The following is a 27,647-nucleotide window of genomic DNA, read 5'->3' as shown; positions in this document are numbered from 1 at the left end:
ACCGCAACCTCCGCCTCCTGGGTTCAGGCAATTCTCCTGCCTCAGCCTCCTGAGTAGCTCAGATTGCAGGCACGCGCCACCATGCCCAGCTCCTTTTTTGTATTTTTAATAGAGACGGGGTTTTACCATGTTGACCAGGATGGTCTTGATCTCTTGACCTCGTGATCCACCCACCTTGGCCTCCCAAAGTGCTGGGATTACAGGCTTGAGCCACCGCACCTGGCCTCCATAGTATATTTTACAAATTGAAAAAATATTTTAGGAAGTAAAGGCTGAGAGTGGTGGCTCATGCCTGAAATCCCAGCCCTTTTGGAGGCCAAGGCAGGAGGATTGCTTGAGCCCAGGAGTTGAGATCAGCCTGGACAACATAGAGAGACCACGTCTCAAAATACAAATAAATAAATAAATAAATGGAAATAAGGCACAAATTCTAATATGTCTTCCATATAAATTTAATTTTTTTAAAAAAGTTAAGTATTTACATGTCTGATGATCTATCCTAAGCATTTATATATAGTATATTATCTTATGTAGCTTCCATTTCCCTATCAAGGGGTACTATTTAAAAAAAAAACAAAACCTATAAAGGGCAAAGTAAACTAAACAGGCCTAAAGTCATCCTGCTAAAAACTGGTAAAGATTCAATTCTAGTCCAAGCAGTCTAATTAAAGAATCCACATTCTACATTTTTGGATTTTTATTTTTGCTTTTTTGAATAGCATTATTATTCACATATATATAATTCACCCATTTGCCTTCTACTTTTGTACACCACATATACAAGAAGGATCATGTTACTGATTCCCTAGTCTTTACTGGGATTGCTAATTTGTTGTAACTGATTTAAGAAGCCCAGAATTCCTTCTCTCTCTTCATCTCTCTCAACTCTGTTTTTTCTCTTGGGCCTTAATCAAATAGCAAGCAATGCCATTGGGAGGCAGCAGTCCCCAGATTTAGGAGAGTACAGTCATTCTCTCACTTGGCTTGTCATATTATTACATATGCTGAACCCTTATATAGTAATATGTACTCAAATCTCAAGGTGCAAACAAAAGGCTCTTGCATCACCTGAATAATGTAACATTTTAACACCCAGGTCTTTTCACTGGTTTGCTTTTGCAGAGCTGAGTAGCAGAGGCAAAGAACGGCTTCTTAGTTCCCTTGCTTTTTAAGCCGGTTCCTAAGATTGCTTTCTTGCATTTTAATACTATTAGAGGAACACCAAAGAAATAGAGCAAATAGTACTGCTGTTTGTGTGAATCTATTAACGATTATCCCTGGAGCACTTAGCTAGCTCTAGGAAAAACTATTTGTAAAACTCCCCAAGAATGATTCCCAGTTGTCTCAGCTCCCTGCAACCCCAGGGAGAGGAACTGCTATTAACCATACACTAAATGCCAGTCTAGCATTTAAAAGTTAACTTCCCTTCAATGTTTCCTGAGTTTTGAGTATCTTTAAATAAATAAATCAGTGAGACATTAATGTTTTTACCTTTGTAACTCTTTAGCATTTCTTCTAGGCTGGGAAGCTGGTACAAAGGTTTCATTCAGAGGAGCAAACATCATCTAGAATGAAGTTGTACTAAATGTTATCTGAGAGGCTAGCATTAATGAGAACAAATTAAGCGCTACTGTTGTATTTTTTTGGAGAATGAAAGCTGACAGGTAAGAAACACTTAAGTATCAACTACACTGCAGTGAAAACTGAAGCTTCAATTAACGCTGGCAATTTCAGAGAACTCAGAGGGTGACCATCTGTCAGGCAAACAGCTTAGGCAACTCACGCATCTTGTTTTAATCTTTCTTTGGATGATTATAATTTCAGGGTATAAACAAGGTTATTAGCAAGAACAGAACAACAACAATAATTACAGTAAGTATTTGCAGAGCACTTTGATCACACTATGATGTCAGTAACTCTGCAGCTTAAAAACAGGAACCTCATGCTTTGTGTTTGTTCTCCATGCTGCTCTGAATGGTAGCTACATGATGCACTCACTCACACAAAAAGAGGTAATTGGGACTCAGAAGTTATTTCTCTAAGGGATTTCATGGAGGCCCATCTCATAGACACCCCAATCCAAAATATCTTAAGGGTATACTATTCTTTTTTCTCTGGAATTTGTCTCTAAACACATTACACTGGGCCAGAATGAAAGTAGTTTTAACTCATTTATCTGGCATTTCACATTTAGACTTCTGTGTACGGAAGTGGAAAAACGCCTGAATTCTTGATGGCATCATTGAACAGGTAAGCCAATAACAGTCCATCTCTGGACTTCTTGCTAGGTGAAAAAAATAAATCCTTTTGTATTTTAGCCACTATTAGGTTTTCTTTTCTTTCTTTTTTTTTTTTTTTTTTTGAGGCGGAGTTTCGCTCTTGTTACCCAGGCTGGAGTGCAATGGCGCGATCTCGGCTCACCGCAACCTCCGCCTCCTGGGTTCAGGCAATTCTCCTGCCTCAGCCTCCCGAGAAGCTGGGACTACAGGCACGCACCACCACACCCAGTTAATTTTTGTATTTTTAGTAGAGACGGGGTTTCACCATGTTGACCAGGATGGTCTCGATCTCTTGACCTCGTGATCCACCCGTCTCGGCCTCCCAAAGTGCTGGGATTATAGGTGTGAGCCATTGCGCCCGGCCCTTTCTTTCTTTTTTTAATTCACTAATACATTTAGATTTCTTTCTTTCTTTCTTTCTTTCTTTTTTTTTTTAGGTTCTCTGTTATGTAATATTTATTATTGCTAAGTCCTGGAAATTCAGAGACAAATCCATTTGGTTTCTGCTCTCAAGAATTACCATCAAGTGAATAGGAAAGAGATGCAAACAAAGAATCCTGACATAATTTGTAGTAAAGGTAGGTATAAATGCTATTGGAGCACAGAGGAACGAATGATTAAGTCTACTAGTGGTGGCTCTGAGAAGCTTTCTGGTGGAGACAACATTTGTGCTGGGTATAGACGAATGAGTAACATTCCACAGAGAAAAGGGTTTTAAAAGCTAGGGTATTTCAGACAGGAGGACTAGCAAAAATAAAGATAAAAGAGGTGTGAAAACATATGGAATATTCAGAGAATAAAAAGTATATAGAAAAAGGTGCTGACCTAAATAATTCTGGATATGAATAGTATCTCTAAAACTAAAGGCAATAGGAATGGTAATAAGTACTGTACCACCCTAGTTGATAAAGAGTTAACAATTCTGAAATCAGCATACAACAGAATTGAAAAATTAGTAAGTAGGTAATACCTGGCAGAAGCCAGGTTTCTCATTGTTGGAGTGGGAGGTTACAGACAAGAGAGAAGAAAAGGCTAGAATAATCTATATGGTAATGGCTTAAAATACAGGTCATTTGTATGTACTCATATTTAGCTTAATATACATATGTTACATATAGAAATATCTGTAGATATGTATATATACATTGATTAGTATGCACACATAAATTTCCTTACTCTGTCAGCTGAGAGGGCCTAGAAGTCACCATATCTCGGTGGCAGCAAACACAACCAGTACCCAGATCTTCGTTTCTAACCACTCTCTAATAAAACAGAAAAATACCTCCCTGGAGAAATGGCTGATTCTAGGATTGAGGCAGAGAATATAAGAGGAGCCAAGAGCATCTTATAGTGCCAGAAAGTAAGGAAGTACACACACACATCCCTCCCCCCCCAAAAAAAAGACATACAGTGCTAAGGATATTGTCAAAAGGACACAGTAGTCAACTGATCGTGCACCCATGACCAAAACTAGAACACTCTGAGCAACTAAATAAAAAGTAGTTTTGGATTACAATCTAAAATATAAAATGAATATCTTTGTATCCATACTGATATAAATGATTAAATAAACAAACGAGGGAGACGAGACAAATCCTCCATGCAAAACAGTTCTAAATGAGTTATATAAATAAATACTCTTCCCTTAAGGAGGTAGAACATAATTCCTCATTAAGTGTGGGCAGCACATAGCGATTTCTATCTAAAGAGTTCAGTGTGGAAAGGGGGAAGAAAATAACTCTGCAGTGGAGAAACTTGACAAACACTTCCTCAGCCAGGTGATCAAGGTTAACATAAACAGTGATAGTGCTGATAGTATGGATTCTTGATGTGATGTGATGAAAACAGCACTTTACCTTTATGTTCTTCCTTCTCAATGCCCATGACTTCAGTCTAATCATAAGAAAACTATCACATAAGCCCCAGTTGACAGACATTCTGTAAAATATGACTAATACTCCCCAAACTGTCAAGGTCATCAAAAACAAGGGAAGTCTGAGAAACGGCCAGAGCCAAGCAAAATAAGGAGACATGATGACTACATGGAGTGTGGTGTCCTGGATGGAATCCTGGAACTCAAAAAAGTTATCAGGTAAAAAGTAAGGAAATCTGAATAACATAGGGACTTTAATTAACAATAATATATTAATATTTGTTCATTAATTGTAACAAATGTACCATACAAATCTGTTAATAATAGAGGAAACTGGGTATGGAGTATATGGAAATTCTCTATACTAACGTCACAATTTTTTCATAAATTTGAAAGTGTTCTAAAATTTCAAATGTAAAACAAAATAATTTTGTACGATTACAGCCTATGATGTGACGGGTAGACAGGTGGGGTGGGGAGGTGGTTATAAGGGTGGAAAGTTAGGCAGGGGCCAGACAGGAATCTTTATGTACACCAGATTAAGCAGTTTGAATATTTTTCTCACAGACAATGACAACAAACAGAATTTAAATAAGAGAGCAAGATGATGATTTAGTACTCCCCATCCTGTCTGCAGGGGATAGGTTCCGAGATCCCTAGTGAATGCTTGAAACTGTGAATAATAACAAACCCTAGATATACTATGGTTTTTCCTACACACACACACACACATATATATATATATATATATATATATATATATATATATATATACACACATACACCTATGATAAAGTTTACCTTACAAATTGGGCATATCAAGAGATTAACAATAATAAAATAGAACAGTTATAACAATATACCATAATAAGTTATGTGAATGTAGTCTCTCCCTCTCTCTCAAAATATCTTATTGTATTGTTATTAACCCTTCCTGTGTTGATGTGAGATGATAAAATGCCTATGTGATAAGATGCAGTGAGATGAATGCCACAGGCATCATGACATAGTGTTAAGCTACTATTGACCTACATCTGAAGGAGGATTAGCTGCTTCAGGTAATCCTGGGTCCTGGAGCTATGACTGTGTCAATGGTTGACTGTCAGGAGCAGACGATGACTACTGGGTAGGTATTTACAGAGTGGATACACTGGACAAAAGAATGATTCACTTCTTGGGCAGGACAGAGTGAGACGGTATGACATTTTATCATGTTATTCTGGCATACAGTCTAAAACTTCTGCATTGTTTATTTCTGGAATTTTTCCATGTAATATTTTCAGGCCATGGTTGACAGTGGGCAACTGAACTATGGAAAGTGAAACCATGGCTAATAGGGGATGTTGTTTATAAAGATTATAAAGATTTATAAATCTATATTTATAAAATGCATTTATATTGATTATAATGGCCTTATAGTACCAATCACTGATCAGTGAAAACCAAAGTTCTGGGACCAGGGCATGTGCAGCATTTAAAATCGTGTAATACTATCTTGGTGTACATTGAGGATTGAGAACCACTCAGATACAGAATTAATGAGAAGAGAAAGATGCCCAGGGCTACACACCAAGTCTATCAGATCACGAGAGCTAAAGAAAACAGTGGCCTTGAGTATCAAGGAGGGTACAAATTCCAGAAACACTTCAGAGGCAGAATCAATGAATTTCTTGCAATGACTAGAAGTAAAAGTTCTCTGCAGTGAAATAGGAGACAAGGTTTCTGGCTTGGGTAGTTGAGTAGATGATGATAATATTCAAAACAGAGTTCATATACAAAAAAAGGCTGGATAACGATCAGGTGAAGGTAGGGAAGGGAAGATAATGAGTTCAATTATCACATGACAAACTTTAAGGATCCCACAACATATTCAAATGTATATAGGTAGTTAGAAATGAGTTCATCTGAGTGGTCAGGTGCTAGAGATGTGTATCTGGGAGTCAAGTCCTGGGTTTACAGATGGTGGCTGAAATCAAGAGAATTGATCAAGAAAAAAAAAATAGGGGAGATGGAACTAATGGTAATACTGATATTTAGGAAGAAGAGGAGTTAGTTTATGGGACTGAATACTAAAGAATATTAAAAGAAGCCAAAAATAAACAATAAGTTTTAGAAATATAGGAGATCAGTAATGACCTTTATCAAGGTGATCTGAACCCTGGCTCTGCCAGCAGAAAACAGTTTAAGGACTATGTAAGTCATTGGAGTAAAGGAGATAATGAATGTAGATGACTGATAGGCAGAGGAGAGAGAAGGAGAGAAGTAAGGCTGTCTTTTGAGGTATCATGGTAAAAGAAGCGTATTTGTTAAGCTGCAAAAAATCTTGAGTATCATTGAAGGATGAGAGAAAATACACACACACAAAGACTGAAGATACCAAAAAGAGAAAACTGCTGCAAAGCAAGTTTGGAGAATAAGTAGGCCAAAGAAAAGGGAAATAAGTACACAGAAAACACATTAACTATGTGAGGCAAGAAAAACTTCATGGCTGGGCCCAGTGGCTCACACCTGAAATCCCAGCACTTTGGGATGCCAAGGCAAGTGGATCACAAAGTCAGGAGTTTGAGACCAGCCTGGCCAATATGGTAAAACCCTGTCTCTAATGAAAAAAAAAAAATACAAAAATTAGCTGGGCATGGTGGCAGGCACCTGTAGTCCCAGCTACTCGGGAGGCTGAGGCAGGAAAATCGCTTGAACCAGGAAGAAGAGGTTGTAGTAAGCTGAGATCACGCCACTGCACTCCAGCCTGGGCCACAGAAAGAGACTTTGTCTCAAAAAAAAAACAAAGAACAGTTTTATGCTCTGATAAGTAAGAACAAGTGAGTTTGTAGTGGAAGAGAAGATGGCTAGGGCAGCCTTTTTTCAATGTGCTCTTCTGTAAGGTAGGCAGCATAAGAAAAGGAAGAACAAAAAAAAATATGGGAAAGGACACTAATAACATTTGAGTAAAGGAATGTCAAACAACATTAAGTTGCCTATCTGAAGATGCAGCTGAAATTAGTGGTTATTTATTCCTTGTCTCTCAAATATTCACTCCTTACTTCCCATAGCTCATGGACTTGAACTCTGCACATTTTCTGAGAAGCCAGAGTAGAGCTGATTGAAGCCAGAGGTGAACGTATAACCTATGCTAAGCCAGCTGGCACATTCTACACCTCTGGGCATAGTGATTGGTTAGGAAGTGGGCATGTGGCCAAACCTGTCCAACAGAGTACCTTTCTATTTTACAGCTACAGATTCAGGAACAGAGGAAGCACCTGTTATGTATGAAAGAGGGGCTTTTTCAACAGCCCAAAGGCTGTTGAAAGCTATATTAGTCAGCTTGGGCTGCCACAACAAAATAAAATAGACTAGGTGGCTTAAACAACAGAGGTCGTATTTGCTCACAGGTCTGGAGGCTAGAAGTCCCATATCAAAGTGCTGGCGGATTTGGTTCCTGGCTTGTAGACAGCCACCTTCTCATCGTGTCCTCAAATGGCCTCTGTAAATTCACAGAGGGAGAGAGATATCTTTGATATCTCCTCTTTTTATAAGGACACAGGTTCTATTGAATTAGGGCCTCACCCTTAAGACCTCACTTAATCTTTATTACATCCGTAAAGGCCCCATCTCTAAATATAGTCACATTGGGGGGTGGGGCTTCAGCATATACATTTGGGAGGACACAATGCAGTCCATAACAAAAGCCACCTTGGAGCCATGCGTGGGCCTGGTGTTAGCAATGCATGGTACAAATATAGGATGAAGCTAAGTATGAGGAAAGAAAACTGGGAAGCAAAAAGAGGTTAATAAATAAGTCCAACTGTTAAGTAGTTGGATTAAATTTCATTTGAAGCCAGTCCTATCTCTCTGTTTTCTTCAGTTATCAAGCCAACGTATTTCTCAGTTGTTTAAGGTAGTCTGAGTTTTCTGTTATGTGCAACCAAAAGTAACCTACCTGATAGGGCAGTTATTATCTACTACCTAGTTTAGGGGGGAAAATATTTGGTTTGATCTGGATTAGGACTGTTTAGGCTTGCAGAATGGAAAACAATGGTGATTCAAGATGAAAGTGAAGGAAAATATAACTAGTAACCACAAAGTAAGCCCACGTTGACTGGGGAAAAAATAATAAAGAGGAGACTAGAAGGAATTGGAGGAGCTGATGGACTTGAAGTGGCTGAAATCTGGGTTTAAAAGAAATAACGGTAGGGACCCAGCAACTTGGGAGGCTAAGGTGGGAGGATCGCTTGAGCCCAGGATTTTGAGGATGCAGTGAGCCATGATCATGCCTGGGTGACAGGGCAAGACCCCAACTCTAAAAGAAGAGGGAAAAGGAAAGAAACAAGGGGAAGAAGACAGATAGGAGGAGATACTGGTTAGGAATGACGCCTTGTAAGTTTTTTTGTTAACCTATGTCACCTAGTAACAAAAACAGTAACAGTGTAACAATGACAAGGAACTACTACTGCTTTGAACGAGAGGCTCTTACAGTATGGCTAAAACCACAAGCCACAAATGCCTATGAAAGAGAAAGTTTTAGTATTGAGAAAAGCTAAAACATGGACTCCCATCCACCATCTTATTTTAATCTTCTGAAAGTCATTATAATAGCTTTCCATCCCTTGTTCTTCAGGAGCAGTCCCCCACTGGACACATCTGCTAAAACAGGATTTGTCAAACTAAGGTCCTATGACAATTATTTAAATTGTGTTTTTATTATGATAATAATCTAAAATTCAATAGGAGCCATGTATAACTGCTAATTTCAGTGCCTGTGTTTGCATTTATGATCTTGTTGGCAATAAGCAGAACAGATGTAATACATAAATGATGCATCTGAGTATACAGCACACTGTAAAAAGATTCTGCAGTATTTTGAATAGAGAAAAGTGGTGAGGGAATTGGGAAGACACATAGCACACAACAGCACAGATGGGCGGAAGTCAAAAGAACCTGCGTGGTGATGGTCAGTAGTTTCTTCTTTATCATGAGAGTTGCAATTTACTTTCAGTAAAACATCAGCAGTCACACTATACTGCTGTTAATTTGAGTTTCATTGGTTTCATGGTTGTACTTCTACTTATTTTGATTTTATGGCTGAATAGAAGCTCTATGCACAAGGAACTTACATGTAGATTTGTGTTCATAAACAATACAGTAAGAATATTTTAAGTCAAATGAGGGATCTGAGAATATTTTTCCTTTAAATATTTATTTCTTAGCATTTAGAAATAGTATTAGGCCGGGCGCGGTGGCTCAAGCCTGTAATCCCAGCACTTTGGGAGGCTGAGGGATCACGAGGTCGAGAGATCAAGACCATCCTTGTCAACATGGTGAAACCCCGTCTCTACTAAAAATACAAAAAAAAATAGCTGGGCATGGTGGCGTGTGCCTGTAATCCCAGCTACTCAGGAGGCTGAGGCAGGAGAATTGCCTGAACCCAGGAGGCGGAGGTTGCGGTGAGCCGAGATCGCGCCATTGCACTCCAGCCTGGGTAACAAGAGAGAAACTCTGTCTCAAAAAAAAAAAAAAAAAAAAAAAAAAGAAATAGTATTAAAGATTCTGTTCCAGAGAATTCTATTCTTACTGCTCCTTAATAGCAGAAATATCCCTAAGTAGGGCAGCATCACCTCAATTCTCCTCGGAAAGCAATTTCAGGTGACATTGAGGGGTTTGGACTAAGTTGATTCTGGATCTGCCACTTACCACAGGTTATATCACTTACTGCCAGAGGTTGTCTTAGTTTTATAACCTCTGGCATGATACTTAACTTCACTAGTCTCAATTTCCTTAATACAATGTGGCTAATTCCTATTTCCAAATATAGGAAGCTTCTATGAGGTAATGTACATAGCTTACTGCTGGGTGTGTGGTAAGTGTTCAATCAGAGTTAATGCATTTGCTGTTGTTATTGTTAGTCTGCCTCTCCTCACAATTTCCACACGGCTTTGTGAATACCGCAGGATCAGGCCCTCCACTAAGATGCTGCTTAGTTTGAACAGCCCTAAGTAGTTCCCAAATTTTCAAGAAGGCAAAAGACTAATTTACCGATGAAGCAGGATGATATAGTAGAAGGATGAACCGACAACAGACTTAGTCCCAAATTCAAGTCACTTAAAAGGTGGCTGAGCCAAGACTTGAACTTGAGACTAAATCTGTTGTCAGTTCATGATTTTTGGGGGAAAGTTACTTTGCTTAAGCCTATCAGGGCATTTGTAAAATGGAGAGAATTCTTAAGTCACAACATTCTTAGAAAGAAAATTATAAACTACATAGTGCCTTGCAAATGTAAATGCAAATTATTATTCAACAAATTCCAGAAACACTGCTAAGGGGCACCTCTTAAAACTTGAAATGGAAGAAACTCACAAAATAAAATTAATAAATAATTAGGAACACCATCCCACTTCCCACTGCCTAGCAATCAGGTGCTGAGGCAGTCAATGAGGACCACAAGCTAAAACGAAAGTAACAATCAAGTCTCACTTTCTGCAACAGTGCAAGGAAGAGGCCAAAAGAAGTGCCAGCTCTCCAGCTTTCCATTCTCCCCCACTGAATGGCAGCACTGGTTGAGAAACAAGTAGACACAGCATAGATGAAGAAATTGTCTCTGTCAAGGAGGGGTGGGAGAAAGCTCTCTCGCTGTTTTAAATGGACCCCTGGTGTGGAGGTGGCCAGGGAAGCGGGAGGGCAGGGGAAGGAGCCTGGAATGGAAGGAAGTCCTCTGATTGGAGGCATCTGGGCTAGGAATGCAGGGGGCTGACTCTTAAACTGCAATCCCTCCAGGAAGCTGCAAAGTTCTAGCTGTTCACCAACTCTGGTGTGGGGAAGGCAGCTTCTCCCCATGAGGCCCTCCATGCAGAGCCCTGTAATTACCAATGGTCAGGCCAGAAAGATCACATGTGGAATTTCAACCTGGAGCCAAACTCCTCACCCACAAAGAAGTAAACCTTATCCCAGGAAACTATATAAACTTTAAAAAAATCAATAAATTTAAGAAAGGTTTAGAAAAGTCCATGAATAATAGTGTCACAGCAAGCTACTTAAGAATAATTGAGAATATTAATTATGTTCTTAATCTCCAAGGAACACATCATATAGAGAAACCTTAGTAATCTTTCACCTATGAAAGGTCTTATTCCTACGCTCATTTGTAAGACAGTTGTTAAGAGCTCAGAACCACATTTTCTATAGGAACATTTTAAATGGTGATTAAGAAACCAGGCTAGTCCACACATGCTTTTTAAATCCATAATGTGGATGAAAAGAAATGTGCTTGTTTATTTTAAATGGTCTTAGAAAACTGGCAAATCCCATTTTCCCAAATAGCTGAAACATTGCCAATCCATACTGCCTGGGGCAACCTGAATCTTATTTAACACAAAAACAATCAGATAAAATGATGATTCTTTCCAAACAACAACAACAAAACACATAAAACCTGTCAACCATCTCCTTGCCACCTGGCAATATGTGTCTAGAAGGTAATGTTGTTTAGCTAAAAACTAGACCCGTACTTCAAAAAAGTGTTGACCCTTCAAATAAATCACTTTAAGAGATTACTATTTATTCCAATAATAGCAAAACATTTTTGAAATTCCATTTTCAGACCACCTCATAACAAGCTATTGTTCTTTTTCATATTCTCAATGATGGCAAACTCTTTGCTTTAGGAGAATACCTTTTGCTTTCAGAGTAAGTTGTTGTTCTTGTTGCCATAAATGTATAAACTCCCAACATAAACAGCTTGGAAGAATAACACACATTAAGATATAGCTTGAACAGTCTTAAGCAGTCATACCTCATAAATCCAGTTCACATAGTATATACTGTAATACCACAAATGATAGTATCCTTAGATATTACTTAGATAATATCTTTATATATTACTCTTTTCTAAGAAACCAAAGTTATCTGGAAATACAATCTGGATGTTTTTAAAAAGTGTTTTTATTTAAATGGAACACGTGCAGGGGGGAAGATCCCTCTACAAATTCAACACAAAATAATATGCAATACCTAGGAATAAACCTAGCCAGAAATGTACAAGACCAATATGAAGAAAGCTATATAACTGTACAGAGGGAAACGGAAGAGAATTTTAATAAGTTGGAAGACAGAAGATGGGTTTCTGGGGCTGAAGATTCAATACTGTAAAAATATAAATTGTCACCAAAATCATCTATAAAACTAAAGTAATTCCAACTGAAATTCCAAAAATGTTTTGGGGGAACTTTAACAAACAATTTAAAAGTTCATTTGGACAAATAAACATGCAGGAAGTGCCAGAAAAATACTAGAGGGAGAAAAAATGATGTTGATTGTGTTGGGTGGTGTTGGGGGATGGTGTGTACTTGTCCTTCCAGATATTACAACACATTGTCAAACAAGTAAGTCCTGGGCATACCTCTAATGCAGGAGATACAGTCAAAGCAAATGGAACAGAATAGAAAGTTCAGAAACGAGCCAGAATACATATATAAGAATTCCATTTGTAATGAAGCTAGTATTTCAAATCAGTGGGTTAGAGCTGGCCTATTCAAAGATGTATATTAAGAAAATGGGCCACCCATTTGGAAAAAAAGGTACATCGCTACTCCATATCTAATATCAAAATAAATTCCAGACAAGTTAAACTTTTAAATGTAAAAAAATTTCATCTTTATAAGTCTAGAAAAAAAGTGAATATTTACCCAAAAATGGGGTAGAAAGACTCTTAAACATGACACCGAAGCCACTAACTATTTAAAAAAAGAGAGAACAAGGGCTGGGTGTGGTGGTTCCCGCTTGTAATTCCAACATTTTGGGAGGCAGAGGCAGGCAGCTCATGAAGTCAGGAGTTCAAGAACAGCCTGGCCAACACAGTAAAACCCCATCTCTACTAAAAATACAAAAATTAGCTGGATATGGTGGCAGGCATCTGTAATCCCAGCTACTTGGGAGGCTGAGACAGGAGAATCACTTGAACCCCAGAGGTAGAGGTTGCTGTGAGCCGAGATCACACCACTGCATTCCCGGCCTGGGCAACAGAGCCAGACTCTGTCTCAAAAAAAAAAAAAAAGAGAACAAGACAAATAGATTGCTTACATTTAAATGTATGGGAAAATAATACTATAAAAGACATGGTAGAAATAATCTGTAAAATATTACAATGTGTTAATTTATTAGGAGTACTTAAAAAATAGCAAGTAGAAATGACCTCAGTAGGAAATATGCTAATGCTATAAGCACTTATTAAAGTAATGCAAATGGCCCCTACACTTGAAACTGTTCATCACACTAATAATAAATGTCTCTTTAGGATTATTCTGACTGCAAATAACAGAAGGCACTATTCAAACTGGATTAAATGATGATAATATCTGTCATAACTGGAAGTCCAAAGGTTGGGCAAGTTCCAGGTGAGGTTTCATCTGCCATTCTACAATGTCATCAAGGATTCAGGTTCCTGCCATTTCTCCATCTTGCTCTCTGCAGCATCACCTTCATTCTAAGTCTGAGTCCCTTTGTCAATTACAAAATGGCTGCAACAGTTCCAGGCATCACAAAGCCATGGCAACATCCAGTGAGAGAAAAGGACCATCTCTTTCTGTCTCTTTTTAGGGAGGAGGAAACTTATCCACCACTTCCCAGGCAGACTTGCTCTCAGATTTCACTGGCCAGAATTTGGTCACAAACTATTCCCAAATCAATCTCCATCTGGTAAGAGAACCTTAAGCTAAAAGGTCTCAAAGTATGGTCCATGAATTACTGGGGATCTCTACCCCCCTTTAGACAGTCTTCAAAAGGTTAGAATTATTTTCATGATAATGTCAACGTATTATTTGCCTTAAGAAAAAAAAACTGTTGTGCCATTTGCACTGATAGTGCACAGGCAATGTGGACAAAAGCATTAGCACCTTTCCCTGAATCAAAACAGTGGCATCGAACTACACAGAAGGTCATTGTCTTCTTCACCAACTATGGATTCACAGGAAAAAAAAAAAAAAAAAAAGCCAGTTTCACGTTAAGCATATCCTTGATGAAGCAATACAAATTGTTTTCAAGAAGCATCATTTTTACTTTGATATTTTCTCAAAAATAAACAAAGTAAGTCTGTCAAGAAAACAACTGACACCATTTGTTTCTCTTGGTAAAATTTAAGCTTTTAAGCAAAAATTAGAATTCTGGAAAACCTCTGTCTACCACTGTGAACTTAACAGCTTTCTAATTTTTAAACACTGTTCTGATAAGAATAATATATTTGTGATACTATAAAATGGAATGTGTCAACATTTGGAAGACCTACACAATTCAATGAGGCACTATTTTCCAGACGACCAACATATAATGTTACAAAATCACACGAGTTAAAAATCCAGTCAAAGTATAATACAAGACAGACCAATGGATTTTAATGTAGCAGAATATGAAAAGTTCACTGACAAGGCTTCAAATTTTATATTGCAATTAACCTTTAGGATACTGGGATTTGGTATAGTATCAAAGTAGAATACCCATACTCATCTGAGAGACAAAGCACATCTTCCCAACCACTTATATTAATATATCTGTGTGAGATCAGATTTCTTCACATATATCAACCAGAACAACATGTCACAACAGACTTAATGCAGAAACAGATAAAAGAATCCAGTCATCCCTTAGGCCAGACATTAAGATTTGCAGAAAAACATAAAACAATGCCACACTTCTCATTTTTTTCTTTTGGAAAATATTTTTTATAAAAATATGCCATACTAATGTGCAATGGGCTTATTAGTCTTATATTAGTCTTATTTTTAAATAACTTAATAATGAAGTTTTTAAGTGTTGTGATTAAAAAAGACTTAATAATTAAACAATTTTTTCTTAGGTTATGTTTCAAATATAGTAAATATTCATAGCTACAAGTCACATAAACAAAAGTTCTTTGGAGCCTTTATAATTTTTCAGTGTCGAGAGGTCATGAGACCAAAAAGCTTGAGATTAATTTTCTGGGCAATATGGATAGTGGAAAGCCCATCACATGGAAAACAGTAAAATAATCTTCTGTCATTTTGATGAAGGTGAAAACACTGTGATAAATGGTGCAGGAACAGGTATTCTCACAAACTGAGGGGACAATGAACTGAAAGGCCTTTCCTGAGGGGGCTTTGGTAATATATATCAAGATTTTAAAGAAAAAATCAGACATAAAATTTCATTTCTAAAAACATAACCTATGAATATAATCAGAAGAACATATTAAGGATTTGTCATAGCATTATTTGTACATTATACTGAAAAAGTGCAACAATAAAAATACTCATCTTTAGAGGATTAAATTATTGTATATCCATAGAAAGGAAAATTATGTAACTGCTTAAAAATGTTCTAAAGCTGGCCCAGTGGCTCACAGCTATAATCTCAGCACCTTGGGAGGCTGAGGTGAGCGGATCACCTGTGGTCGGTAGTTTGAGACCAGCCTGATCAACATGGAGAAACCCTGTCTCTACTAAAAATACAAAATTAGCCAGGCATGGTGGTGCATGCCTGTAATCCCAGCTACTCAAGAGGCTGAGGCAGGAAAATCACTTGAACCTGGGAGGCGGAGGTTGCAGTGAGCCGAGAACACCCAGTAGCACTCCAGCCCAGGCAACAAGAGTGAAACTCAGTCTCAAAAAAAAAAAAAAGTTGCTAAAGGCTGGGTCCAGTGGGTCACACATTTAATACCAGCACTTTGGAAGGCCAGGACAGGCAGATCATTTGAGGCCAGGAGTTTAAGACCTGCTTGGGAAACACAGTGAGACCCCGTATCTACAAAAAGTAAAAAATTAGATGGGCATGGTAGTGTACAAATTCTATATAATATTTATGAGTAGAGAACCCATTCTAGGGAAGAAAAGATGGTATGGGCAATAGGTGACTAGAACAGCAACACTAGAAAGCTGTCAAAACTTTTCTGGTGGTTGCCCATTTACATGGAGGAAAAGATGCTGTCAAATCTGTAAAAGTCTGGTTAACAGAACAGAATGCTGGATTCAGGATCCAAATACCCATTGGCCAATTTCCAGAGAATGGCTGCTTAAAAGACCCCGAATTGTCAGACCAGATAAGGTAGATGATTATGGATGCTGAGGAAGCTGGAGCAAAGAACCAGGAATTAGAAAGAAATTATTAGAAAAGGAAAAAGGTAGCAGGAACATGTGGGAAACAAACAACCCATGCTAGAATGCTGAATTCCAGTTATCTAGAAACTTCCTAGTCATCAAGTATGGCAGGTACTTGCTACAGTGTCGCTTGACATTATGGCTGCTCTCTCTTTCCATTTGGTGACTGTTTCTGACGCGCCAGGATCGTTTCATTTATAGTACTTGTTAATTATCAGACAGCAAACACAGATGGTACCAGTCAGGTCTGCCCAGCTTTGCTGCTGAAGCTGGAGTCAGCTCGTAGGAAAGCTCGTGCACCCTCTGCTGGTCATCTCTACACTAGGACAAGGGGATCTGTGTCCAAAGGAGGTAGGTAGCTTCCCATATTAAAGGGGTTCACCTTTGTATTCTCCGCTAATTTCAGTAAAGACTTTGGGAACCGTTTCCTCAAATTGCCACCTGGAACAGACGATTCTAGACTCAAACAATGCCATCCTTTGTTATGTCAAAGAGAAACATCCTAAAAAGTAAAGTGCTGTGAGAAAATTTTCCATCAAAAGCATTTTAAGGTCAAATGATTTCACCTTATTACTTAATAATTAAAGGTGTTCAGATGGCTGCAACACTTAATATGGCTATAAAGCTCCATTAGTGTTTACTCAGGTTAAAAATCTGAGAACCACTCTAACAGAGTATATTTGTATAGATTTTATAACTTATAAAAGTTCTCACATTCATTTTCACACCTAATCTTCAACAATCCTGTGAGGGAGGAAGGTGGGAAAAGCATTTCTGTAATCACTGTTGTACAGATGCAGGAGCTGAGGCTCAGACACTTGGTCACATAGCCATAGGAGCCCACTCTCCAAGCAGGCTCCTGACTCCAAATTCTATGTTCTACTCAGTACACTATTCCACCTGAGCTGCTGATCCATAAGAAGTTTTCTGGCAGGGTGTGGTGGTGTACACCTGTAATCCCTGCACTTTGGGAGGCCAAGGTGGGCAGATCACAAGGTCAGGAGATCGAGACCATCCCGGCCAACACGGTGAAACTCCATCTCTACTAAAATACAAAAAATTAGCTGGGCATGGTAGCATGCACCTGTAGTCCTAGCTACTCAGGAGGCTGAGGGAGGGGAATCGCTTGAACCCGGGAGATGGAGGCTGCAGTGAGCCAAGATCATACCACTGCACTCCAGCAAGTGACACAGCAAGACTCTGCCTCAAAAAAAAAAAAAAAAAAAAAAAAAAAAAAGTTTTCTAAAGAGTTGGTATGAATTCTAGGTAGAAAAGTAAAAGACGTGAAATACATGTTTCCATAATACATCCCACTTTTGCTTCAAATGTCATCTAAATTTGAGACGCTGAACCCTACATCTGAGGGGTGTGCATCGCCAGCAGCGCTTTTCCCAAAAAGAACATCAGGTTAGCAAGGGAAGTGCATATCTTAATAAGGAATCTACTGAAAACTAAATAAAGTTAACTTCAGATTTTTTTTTGACAATTACTTAAGACCTTTATTAACAAGTGCTTGCAGTTTGTTGACTTTTTTGAAAAAAAAAAAAAAATCAAGTTGTAAACTTTTATTACAAATTAAAAATGAAGTTCTTAAAAATTTCATGTTGATCAGATATGAAACAATTTAAAAACCTTTAAAGACATATTGAGAAAAAACCAGGCTGTTTTAAAAAGCACGTTTGTTATTACCAAAAAGAGGTATCTTTAGGTAAAAATAATAAAAACTCATGCTGCGTAGATAATGCAGATAGTTTTATTTATCTGGTCAACGGGCAAAAAGCAAGCAATTATTGTCTTTAGCTCCAATCTTTTGTTCATTTCTTATTGCTGGAATTTCTTATTTCTTGCTGGATGACTAAACCGGATGATGGTAGAAATGGTAAACCGGCATTTACTCAGCCCCGCCCTGCTCAGCCTGGAGAACGGATGAATTCTCAGCTGGTGGATCGGCTGCTTTTATCTCTTTGCTATCTTGTAGTTTGGGGTTTTCTGGGCATCTGCGTTGGTAATTGAAGTTGCAGCCGTACCGACATTGAGGTGGCTGCTGACCTTGGGCCTCATCTCCTTTTCTTTATCCTCTTCATGGCCGTCCTCTCTACGCTGTCTTTGGCGAGGAGGGCCCCTGAGGAATCGTGGTCTATATCCCCGATACATATTCTGCCTCACTGGTCTGCCTTGTTCTCCTGTCCCGTGGTTGTCAGCACCCTCCGTCACTTCTCCCTGCACAGGAGGGTTGGAAAATGGTGGTCGATGCCCATAGGGTCTCCACATGTAGTAAGGTGGGAACCTTCACCTGCAGTAGGGCCGACGTTGTTGGTCCTGGCCTTTGGTAGCACTCTCCGATCCCTTGTTCTTTTCCCTTGCTCTCAGTATTCTGGTAATTTTGCTGGTAATTGCATGGAGGACCCCTACGCTGTGTATAGCGTCTAAAATGGTTACAGTCGGCTGTATATTTACTGCCTTGAATTGGAACGCCACCAGGACCCGTTAACATTTGCTGCCTGTGCACACTTTTCTCCTTCAACAACATCAAACTCCACAGTCTCTCCATCTCCTACACTGGAAAGGTACTTCCTGGGGTTATTCTTTTTTATGGCAGTCTGGTGTACAAATACATCTTCCTTGGTGTCATTCCTGTTGATGAAACCATATCTGTTCCTTACATTGAATCATTTTACTGTTCCCAAAACCTTCCTTGCAATGACCTTCTTGTCCCCGGGCCACCGCTCCCTGCGCTGCTGCCCGTAGTGCTGTGCTTGGTGTTGGTGCCACTGAGCGCAGGGGCAGTCAGCGGCTGCTGGGTCTCAGCCTCACTGCTCATGGTTGCGGTGACGATGACTTGGGCCAGCTGCGGCAGCTGCGGCTCCTCCAGGGGTATGATGGTAACTAGGCTGGCAGCAGCAGTGGGGCTGCTCAGGGGTCTCTGGGGATCCGCTCCCTGCTCCCACTACTGATGAAACTCAACTTCAGAATTTCTATGTGTGGCATGTCTATGCCCATAAAAAGTAGATCCAGTCAGGCTTTGTAACTTCTGCATATACTAAGTAAATGCTATATATGAAGCATGAAACTGGATTGGAAATTCTCAAGTTCTGGTCTTGCTTTCTCTTGAATCTTTATAATCTTGATGATTTCCCCGGCGAGAACAAAGCATTATGGTTACTGTTTTGTTGGAGTGCCAAGCTAAAAATCAGTATGCTGGAGAGTTGCAGTGAAATTTAGCCATAATCCCCAAAACTAAAGAGCAAAAGTAGTAACAATAAATAGATTCAAACAATTATAGAGGGTTTGCTTTGTGCTAGGCATTACTGTAAGTCATACACATGCACACTCACACAAATTCATTAAATCTTCCCAAGAATCTTCACTAACACATAAAGAAACTGAGGCACAGAGAAGTTAAGTAGTTCTAGTTACTTAAGTTAACCAGGGTTACACAGCTAGAAAGCAGTAAGGCTAAGATCTGAATCCAAGCAGGCTGGTACACAAGTTCATATTCTTAATCACTAAGTCATGCTACGCCTATATAGTGGTTTCTACCATATTCCTGTTGCATTTTTAAAGTAAACTTTTAATTTCTCGACAGTTTCAGATTTACAAAAATGTTACAGAGTAGTACAGAGTTTCCATACATCTGATATAGTTTCCCCCACTATTAAATCTTACATTATGGTATATTTATTATAATTAATAACTCAGTAATACATTATTATAAACTTAAGTTCATACTTCATTCAATTTTGTTTTTACTTTTTTTGTTAATTTTACTTTTTTGGTTAATTTTTTATGTCCTTTTTCTGTTCCAAGATCCCTTATTACATAAGATCATGTCATCATGTCTTCTTAGGCTCCTATTTGTTCTGACAGTCTATCAGACTTTCCTTGTTTATGAAGCCCTTGACAGTTTTGAGGTACACTGGTCAGAGTTTGACAGGTCTCTCCACTGTTAAGGTATACACCCACTTTACACAGTATACTCTTTGGAAGGAAATCACTATGCAGAGCCCACATTTAAGAAGTGGGGAGTTAGGCTCTATCTCCTTAAGGGCATTATATCTACAGAGAATATTTGGAATTTTTTTGCATGGAAGATTTGTCTCTTGTCTCCCATTTATTTATTTATTCAATCCTTTATTTATATCAGTACAGACCTTTATTTATATCGGTACAGATCCTTTATTTATATCAGTACAGATCCTTTATTTATATCAGTGCAGACCATATACATATATGTTAACTTTGAGTTACAACTAAATACTAACTTATTTTGCTGCTCAATGTTTTGAGCTTCAGCCATTAAGAGCTCTTTCAGGCCAGGCATGGTGGCTTATGCCTATAATCCCAGCACTTTGGGAAGCCGAATCTGGAGGATTACCTAAGCTCAGGAGTTCAAGACTAGCCTGAACAACCTGGAGAAACCCCATCTCTACCAAAAATACAACAAATTAGCCAGGCACGATAGCACGTGCCTGTGGCCCCTGCTACTTGGGAGGATCGCTGAGCCTGGGAGGCAGAGGCTGCAGTGAGTCAAGATCATACCACTGCATTCCAGCCTGGGTGACTATACTCCAGAGCAGGCGTCCCCAAACTTTTTACACAGGGGGCCAGTTCATTGCCCTTCAGACCGTTGGAGGGCCGCCACATACTGTGCTCCTCTCACTGACCACCAATGAAAGAGGTGCCCCTTCCTGAAGTGCGGCGGGTTGGGGGGGAGCGGATAAATGGCCTCAGGGGGCCGCAGTTTGGGGATGCCTGCTCCAGAGTATAGTCATGCAGCATGACAGAGTGAGACCATGTCTCAAAAAAAAAAATCCTCTTTCAGTTGGCTTCTATATTCCTTTTGACACAGTTTAGTCATTTTGTTTTTGTTTTTAGCACTTCTTTACTTTCTGGCACTACAAGGTGTTGTGGGCTCATTTTGTGTATTCCTTGATCCAGTCTTAGAAACAGCCAATTCTCCAAAGAATCTTTGTTCCTTTTATTAGAGAATAGTCTGGGCACCAGATATGTTCCTTGCTACTAGGTTGTCCTGGCTTTTCAGTCCTCTCAAGGGACAAAGCAAGGAAATACAGGTGTGCATAATAAACCAAGTACATACACGTATCTGTATATATAAAGTATTTCTATATGCATCCATCTGTAACTATATTAAACTAGAGTTCATACAAATATCTCCAATTCTAATCCATTACCACATGGATCACTCCAGCCTTCCCTTCTTGCTTGTCTCTAGCCTTCTATAAGGCTATAGACAGTAAGAAACATGGTTCCTATCATCACCATCGAGTTATTAATTGTTGAATTCCAGTGCACTTGTATAGTGGTTTCAGAATTATTACCCCACACCTCCACAGGAAACTTTATCAACTGCAGTACAGTGCTTATGTACAGTTCCCACAGCCTTTAGTCTTACAGTCTAATTTCCAAAGTTACTCAGGTCAACACCTTTTTTCTGGCCCCTTTCAGTGAGGTTATTGCATACATTTGTAATACAGTTAGATTATTTTGTCACTCTGCATTCCATCCTGGAATTCCCACACTCCTGATATTATTTTTAAAATTTTGCCTACGTTAAATTCCACTCTGTGCTGTAAAGCTCTATGGGTTTTAACACAGGCATGGTGTCATGTAAATAGCAAAATAGTTCCACCACCATAAAAAAATCCCGTGTGACTGATTTAAACCTCTCCCTTCCCCAAACTCCCTGTTTCTGTTACATTTTCCAAACAGAGAATGTACTGTCTATCATTGCTTCTCATTCTTTCCCCTTATAACATGTTCACATTTACAAACACGTGATCTCATTTCAATCTTGAGTGCTTCCACTAAGCAGATGATTGAGTAAAACAGAGAAAGAAAGTGTTGGCCAGGCGCAGTGGCTCACACCTGTAATCCCAGGATTTTGGGAGGCTGAGGTGGGCAGATCACTTGAGCCCAGGAGTTCAAGACCATCCTTGGTAACATGGTAAAACACTGTTTCTACAAAAAATACAAAAATTTTATTTAAAAGCGACAACAAAAGAAAGTGGCTTGGTCAAGATCTCAGAAGTGATGGGGCTGGCACTAGAACTTGTACCTTTTGACTCCTGGTATGATCCTCTTCCCACTAGTCTATTTCTTTGTCTTTTCAGTAGAGAGTGGCACGGTTATGCAGAGACAAGAAGAAGAAAAACAAGAAGAGGCAGACATGATGGTAAGTGATTATTTAAACCATATCTTATACTAATAGAAGCTTTTAAACTAAAAGTATGATAAAGTGGAATTTTAGTTCCACAGATTAGGTGAATTTGACACTCCAAAATCCTTTCTGCTATCAACTACCTCCAAATGGCTTGATTAATATGTTTTAATGTTAAACATACTCCTGGGCCAGCAAGAAATAGAAATCCTCAGAGACCAAAAGCTAGCAGAAGTCCAGAGCTGAGTGAGTACTGAGGTTAGCAGTCACCCAAAGCCTACAATGTATAAAAAACAAAATGTGTCACAAAAATTGATCCAAATAAACCCAAGTTTGGTTTAACATTAGAAAGTAGATCACTGTAATTTGCCACATTACCAGATTGAAATAAAAAATCATATAATCACCTCAGCAGACACAGAGAAGGCACCTGATAAAATTCAACATTCACTCATGATTAAAAATCAAATAAAACTTCTAGTGACTGTGAAATGGTAGAGAAGTGCATTAACTGGATAAAGGGTAGCTGCCAAAAACTTAGGATCTCATCCTCAATGGTGAAATATTAGAAATATTCCCTTTATAAACATGAATAAGACAAGGATGTCCACTATCAATGGTTCTACTCAACACTGCACTGGAGGCCCTGGCCAGCACAGTAAGAAAGGAAAGAGAAATAAAAGGTAAAAGGTGGAGGAGGAATTAACAAACTGTCACAATTTCCTAAGGATATAATTATCTACACAGGAAAAAAAAACCCTAAACTCTACAAATGTCAATTATTACTATTAAAAGGAAAGTTTGGCAAGATTGCCAAATAAAAGATCAATATACAAATAGACAAATATATTTTCATATACTAGCAAATGTATAGTTAGAAAACCTAATTTTAAAATATACTATTTAGCAGGGCACAGTGGCACCACCTGTAGTCCCAGCTACTCAGGAGGATCACTTGAGCCTAGGAGTTTGAGACTCGAATACACAATGATCACACCTGTGAAGAGCCACTGTACTCCAGCCTGGGCAGCACAGTGAGACCCTATCTCTAAAAAAAAAATGCATACACACACACACACACACACACACACACACACACACACACACGCTATTTATAACAATGACCAAAAAATAACGTACTTAGGAAGTTGTAAAATATGCAAATCCTTTAAAGAAAAAATTATAAAACTTCACTGAGCCACTAATGAAGACCTAAATAAATGGAGAGTTACATAGTAACTCTTGAATAAAATGAGTTTAAACTGCATGGGTCCACTTATATGAGGATTTTTTTTAACCAAACTCAGATTGAAAATACAATATTTGGGGTATGTGAAATCTGTATATAAGGAGGACCAACTTTTCATATACTCAGGTTCCACAGGGTAAACTCAAAGACTTGAGGATGTGCAGATTTTGGTATATGTGGGCATCCTGGATCCAATCTCCCTAGCGTACTGAGGAAAGACTTTATAGTCTTCATAAATAGGGTAATTTGATATGGTAAAGATGTCAGTTCTCTTCAAAGTGATATACAGATTTAAAGCCATCCCAATCAAAATTTTAATAAGGTTTTAGGAAAGCTCAAGGTGATTTTAAAAGGTATATGAAAGTGCCAATGGCAAAAAAGAAATAAGACACTCCTAAAGAAGAGGAGTAAGACGGAACACTTGCCCTACCAGCTCCCAAGCCTGATTATAAAACTGCAGTGAATAAGTTGTTACCTATCAGCCCAAGGACAGAAAAATAAGACAATGGAACAGAACACAGAGCATAGAAATAGACCTGACCAGATAGGTAACTTGATCTACAACCGAGCTAGTGCTGCAGATCTGTGAAGAAATGAAGGGATTATTCAATAAGTGGGTCTGGAACAAGTGATTATTCACATACAAAAAATAATAATAATGAAAGGGTCTCTAATTTACACCATACCCTCGAATCAATTTCATCACTGATTGAAGACTTAAGAAAGTTAAAACTTTAAAACTTAGAAAAAAATAAGAGCATATCGTCATGACCTCAAGTTAAGCATTTCTTAAACAAGTGTCAAATTCTAACGATAAAAGGAAATACTGATTACTTTTACCACATTTAATGTGAGAGCTTCTTTTTTTATATAGTATCGAATAAGCCACAAATTGGGAGAAGATATTTGTAACACATATTATAAATGAAGGACTGGTATAGAAAAACATGCAGAAACATTCTAAACATCAAGAAGAAAAAGACACAATCTAATAGAAAATGGGTAAAAGTCATGATCAGCCTTTGCACAAGAATGAAAATATGAATACCTAGTAACATTAAAAAAGATGCTCACCTGTATTATAATATGGTAAATGCATTAAAATATCATAACACGATAGTCTTGTATTCACCACATTGGCAAAATCTTAAGTCTGACAATACAAGTGCAGACAACAATGTAAAGTAATGGGAAGTCAACTAATAGGAGTACAAATTAGTATAATCACATATAGAGTCAACATGGTATCACCTAATAAGCTGCAGATGCATGATATGGTTTGGTTGTGTCCCCAATCAAATCTCATCTTGAATTGTAGTTCCCATATCTCCACATGTTGTGGGAGGTAATTAAATCATGGGGACAGTTATCCTTATGCTGTTCTTGTGATAGTGAGTTCTCACAAGATCTGAGGGTTTATAAGGGGCTTCTTCCCTGCTTTGCTCTGCACTTCTCCTTGCTGCTGCCATGTTTGCTTCCCCTTCTGTTATGATTGTAAGTTTCCTGAAGCCTCTTGGGCTATGTGGAACTATGAGACAATTAAACCCCTTCCCTTTATAAATTACCCAGTCTCAGGTATGTCTTTATTAGCAGCATGGAAACAGACTAACATAGTAAATTGGTACCGGGAATGGGGTTCTGCTGTAAAGATATTTAAAAATGTGGTAGCGACTTTGGAACTGGGTAACAGGCAGAGCTTGGAATAGTTGGAGGGCTCAGAAAAAGATAGGAAAATGTGAGAAAGTTTGGAACTTCCTAGAGATTTGGAGGCCTCAGAAGACAGGAAGATGTTGGAAAGTATGGAACTTCCTAAATACCTGTTGAATAGCTTTGACCAAAATACTGATAGTGATATGGACAATAAAGTCCAGGCTGAGGTGGTCTCACCTGGAGATGAGTAACTTCTTGGGAAACGTAGTAAAGGTCATTCTTGCTATGCAAATAGACTGGAGGTACTTTGCCCCTGCCCTACAGATCTGTGGAAGCTTGAACTTGAGAGAGATAATTTGGGTATCTGGAGAAAGAAATTTCAAACAGCAAAGTGCTCAAGAGGAAACAGAGCATGAAAGTTTGAAAAATGTGCAGCCTCACAATGCAATAGAAAAGAAAAATTCCGGTTCCGGAGAACCGGTCAGGAGGGAGGAAGGTGGCAAGATGGTGTTGGAAAACACTATGGTGTGTGTGGACAACAGTGAGTATATGTGGAATGGGGACTTCTTACCCACCTGGCTGCAGGCCCAGCAGGATGCTGTCAACAAAGTCTGTCATTCAAAGACCCGCAGCAACCCAGAGAACAGGGGCCTTATCATACTGGCTAATGACTGTGAAGTGCTGACCACACTCACCCCAGACACTGGCCATATCCTGTCCAAGTTACACACTGTCCAACCCAAGGGCAAGATCAACTTCTGCACTGGCATCCGCGTGGCCCATCTGGCTCTGAAGCACCATCAGTGCAAGAATCACAAGATGTGCACCACTGCCTTTGTGGGAAGCCCAGTGGAGGACAATAAGACGGATCTGGTGAAACTGGCAAAACGCCTCAAGAAGGAGAAAGTAAATGTTGACATTATCAATTTTGGGGAAGAGGATGTGAACACAGAAAAGCTGACAGCCTTTGTAAACACGTTGAATGGCAAAGATGGAACCGGTTCTCATCTGGTGACAGTACCTCCCGGGCCCAGCTTGGCTGATGCTCTCATCAGTTCTCTGATTTTGGCTGGTGAAGGTGGTGCCATGCTGGGTCTTGGTGCCAGTGACTTTGAATTTGGGGTAGATCCCAGTGCTGATCCCAAGCTGGCCTTGGCCCTTCGTGTATCTATGAAGAGCAGCAGCAGCAGCAGGAGGAGGAGGCCCGGTGGGCCACTGCAGCTTCTGCTGCTGAGGCTGGGATTGCTACGACTGGGACTAAAGACTCAGACGATGCCCTGCTGAAGATGACCATTAGCCAGCAAGAGTTTGGCCACTTTGGGCTTCCTGACCTAAGCAGTATGACTCAGGAAGAGCAGACTGCTTATGCCATGCAGATGTCCCTGCAGGGAGCAGAGTTTGGCCAGGTGGAATCAGCAGACATTGATGCCAGCTCAGCCATGGACACATCTGAGCAGGCCAAGGAGGAGGATGATTACGAAGTGATGCAGGAGCCTGAGCTCCTTCAGAGTGCCCTAGAGAACCTCCCAGGTGTGGATCCCAACAATGAAGCCATCTGAAATGCTATGAGCTCCCTGGCCTCCCAGGCTACCAAGGATGGCAAGAAGGACAAGAAGGAGGAAGACAAGAAGTGAGACTGGAGGGAAAGGGCAGCTGAGCCTGCTCAGGGGACTGCATGGGAGGCACGAAATACAAGGTTAGATGAATGTTACCTTGTAACCATTACAGCCTAAATAAAGCTTGGCAAGTTTTTTTCCTTTTTTGTTTCGAAAGAAAGAAAGAAAACAAAACAAAACAAAAATTCTATTCTGGGGAGAAATTCAAGCCAGCTGCAGAAATTTGCATAAATAACAAGGAACCAAATGCAAATCACCAAGACAATGGGGAAAATGTCTCCAGGGAATGTCAGAGAACTATGAGGCAGTCCCTCCCATCACAGGCCCAGAGGCCTTGGAGGAAAGAATGGTTTCCTGGGCTGGGTGCAGGGCCAGGACACCCCCCTTCTGTGTGCAGCCTCAAGACTTGGTGCCCTGCACTCATGCTGCTCCACCTGTGGCTAAAAGGGGCCAAGGTACAGCTTGGGCCATGGCTTCAGAGGGTGCAAGCCCCAAGCCTTGGCAGCTTCCATGTGGTGTTGGGCTGCTGGGTGTATAGAAGTCAAGAATTGAGGTTGGGGAACCTTCACCTAGATTTCAGAAAATGTACAGAAACACTTAGATGTCCAGGCAGAAGTTCACTGCAGGGGTGAAGCCTCATGGAGAACCTCTGTTATGGCAGTGTGGAAGGGAAATGTGGGATTGAAGTC

The 27,647-nt window shown here is 39.5% G+C and overlaps 1 protein-coding gene and 2 pseudogenes across 6 annotated transcripts in view; 1 reads left to right on the top strand and 2 right to left on the bottom strand.

Moving 5' to 3' along the window:
* The window catches only part of METTL8 (methyltransferase 8, tRNA N3-cytidine), a 111,346-nt gene that overhangs the window by 74,498 nt on the left and 9,201 nt on the right, over nucleotides 1-27,647 (bottom strand). The window contains exon 1 of one of the 6 annotated variants that reach the window (XM_074399487.1): nucleotides 1,492-4,815. The exons of the other annotated variants lie outside the window; for them this stretch is intronic. The gene's annotated coding sequence lies outside the window, so the exon portion shown is untranslated. Of the gene's footprint in view, nucleotides 1-1,491; nucleotides 4,816-27,647 lie in introns of those variants that run through there. 6 annotated transcript variants of the gene reach the window in all.
* Nucleotides 17,879-25,834, bottom strand: LOC141584592 (Y-box-binding protein 1 pseudogene; annotated as a pseudogene).
* LOC101050382 (26S proteasome non-ATPase regulatory subunit 4 pseudogene) lies at nucleotides 25,818-27,028 on the top strand (annotated as a pseudogene).

The sequence above is a fragment of the Saimiri boliviensis genome, chromosome 5 (assembly GCF_048565385.1).
Source record: "Saimiri boliviensis isolate mSaiBol1 chromosome 5, mSaiBol1.pri, whole genome shotgun sequence".
Taxonomy (NCBI): domain Eukaryota; kingdom Metazoa; phylum Chordata; class Mammalia; order Primates; family Cebidae; genus Saimiri; species Saimiri boliviensis.
The sequence above is the reverse complement of the archived record's forward strand: the minus strand, read 5'-3'. Positions and strand labels throughout refer to the sequence as shown.